Consider the following 2522-nt stretch of genomic DNA (forward strand, 5'->3'; position numbering starts at 1 on the left):
CGCTAGAAATCTGTAAAAATCGTAGAATGAATATTTATTAAAAAAAAATTCAAGTTACATTTGTTGAAAACAATAGTTGTTCATTATATTCCATTGATATATTATTCATCGTTCGTTTTTGTATATTTTTACTGGAATTATTTTTTTTTTAAATTAAATGTAGAAAAAATAACTAACTTCTTTTCAAATTGTCTCTACTCGTTAGGTTCAATTGACTTATTTTATATTTCCGAATCGAATAAAATTAATGTGTCGGGACAACATTTTTTTCATGTAATAATTATCCGAACACCGCTTTTGGAGTTCAGATATGAGATGTACGGAAGGAAAACCTTAACCTCGTAACATCAGCTATTATTTTTCCTCAACGAGCGAAGGACTCAAATTTTTAAAAATACAAGTACCTGCGTTTTCCTGTAGAGGCGCATCAATAGCATCAATGCCGTCATAAGCCATGTCATGTAATATCATTCGTAATTGAGGTTATAATTGATGTATTTACACATTATAAATTATTTGACTTTTATCTCAGAAAATAGAAAATTTATGACCTTTGTTAATAAAACAATCATAGAACTTTATTGAAGGATCTATTGCTTTGTTCGAGAGCAAAGTCTTTTCGATTTACCTAAGGTAAGTCGAAAGATTTAATAAACATACATGTATGTAATAAATGATTTTGAATAAGGTTATAAAATTAAGCTATTGATAAACAATACTCATCAATCTTTAATTATATAATATTTAATGTAATAATTGTTTGATGATTATCTACGGTGCTTCAAAAATACCTGTACAGAAATTAATAATTTATAATTTATCCAGAAAGGTAGGGAAGTTCTTTAGTTACCAGTCTAAATTATATATCTTTATGTTTATTGAAGTTTCTAATTTTTATTGATTAAAAGTACGACCGATAATAGCTATTTTCTTCAACAGCTTGAGTGAAGCACAGCTAGACTAAGTTTAGAGGGAAATGAATTGTTACTCGACAGCACTCAACAGCAACCACAAAAACTTTGGAGAAACTGTACCATTATATCCAGGAAGACAAGAAACAGGATATTTAGCTAAATTAAATTTTAATTATTCAGCAATGTATTGGGTGTCTAAGGGAATGCCTAAGGAAAAAATTGTCATTGGTATTCCACTTTATGGTCATTCTTATCAACTTTATAAGTCACTGAATCATGAAATTATGGCTCCAGTTATCCAACAATTTTTTGGTTTATAAGCATAGGCGCTAATAAGGTATTTGATGAAGATAGTCGACCACTTTATTCTTATAGATACGATGAATGGATTTTTTACGATGATCGCGTTAGTGTTCTAGAACAAGTAAGTATACTTTTGAGGAACGTTTTTGAGTTCTGTTTCTTCACATCATTTTTTTATTTAATTTTATCATTTTAAACGAATTAATGAAGTATAGTTGATTTTCACTTTATTTAATAAAATTAATTAATTTCATTATTTTTAGGCTGAATGAATTAAGTCAAATGGCTTCAAAAGTGCTAAATTATTCTCATTGAATACTGATGATTGGAACGGCAGCTATGATGATAGTATTAACATAACATTCCCATTAACACGTACAGTAAGTAATAGTATACTTAAATTACAGGTTGAATAAATGATTCCAGGAGCTTAAATACAATTTAATACTTTGTGTCTATTGAAGTTTCTAATTTTTATTGATTAAAAGTACATCTAATAATGGCTATTTTCTTCAGCAGTTTACGTGAAGCACAGCTAAACTAAGTCTCGAAGGAAATAAATTGTCACTCGACAGCGCTCAACAGTATCCACAAAACTTGGGAGAAACTGATGATAGAACAGGTAGAAAAAAAAGTCAAATTTCTTAATATTTATCTGTCAGTGTGATGAAACGAGTATGTTCTTGCAACCCTCGAGCTCATCTTTCTGGAAAACCTGATACTAGCTACACACTCGATTTTTATGCTACGTATTAAAACAATGTTTCATAAGCTTATGGGTGCTTACATGGTTCTGACAGTAATAGTGGAAGTGGAGCGTTTTTATACTGTTGTGATGTATTATGACCAAATTGTGATAACATTATGTAAAAGGAGTATTTACCCCTTATACAAAATAGAAGAAAAGTTTGACAGTTATTATTTACTGTGTCATGTGATATTGGATATTTTTCTTTGCACTTATTATAAATATTATATAAGGTTTATTACGTATTGTTCTTTTTATAATAAATCTTACGCTTTATAAGTCCTGATAATTGGGTAGAGTCGTAAGTTTATAAAACAATCATTGAACTTTAGTAGAATTTTTATACGTATGAATAAGAGAGAAATTTGTTAAGAATCTTTTATAGTAAATCTTACACTCCGTAAATCTTTATTATTATGCCAACAATAATTGAGTAGAGTCGTAAGTCTATAATACACTACTGGAAGTTTCGAAAATTAATTATAATATACATTCTTGCAATGGAGTATTGTAAAAATTAACAAACTAGCTAACGATTAGTTCATTACAGATACAAA

The 2522-nt window shown here is 28.7% G+C and overlaps 1 long non-coding RNA gene across 2 annotated transcripts; it reads left to right on the top strand.

Moving 5' to 3' along the window:
• Positions 1-492: 492 nt before the first annotated feature.
• Positions 493-2201, top strand: LOC118069777 (uncharacterized). Of its 2 annotated transcripts, none has more exons than XR_004690687.1 (4): positions 493-633; positions 940-1338; positions 1481-1597; positions 1734-2201. It is a non-coding gene; the product is annotated as an uncharacterized lncRNA (long non-coding RNA). The 2 variants fall into 2 exon arrangements; XR_004690691.1 differs by having other exon boundaries at positions 1737-2201.
• The last annotated feature ends 321 nt before the right edge of the window (positions 2202-2522 follow it).

The sequence above is a fragment of the Chelonus insularis genome, unplaced genomic scaffold (assembly GCF_013357705.1).
Source record: "Chelonus insularis isolate UGA/USDA-ARS -01 unplaced genomic scaffold, ASM1335770v1 contig_111_pilon, whole genome shotgun sequence".
In the NCBI taxonomy this organism is placed as follows: Eukaryota; Metazoa; Arthropoda; class Insecta; order Hymenoptera; family Braconidae; genus Chelonus; species Chelonus insularis.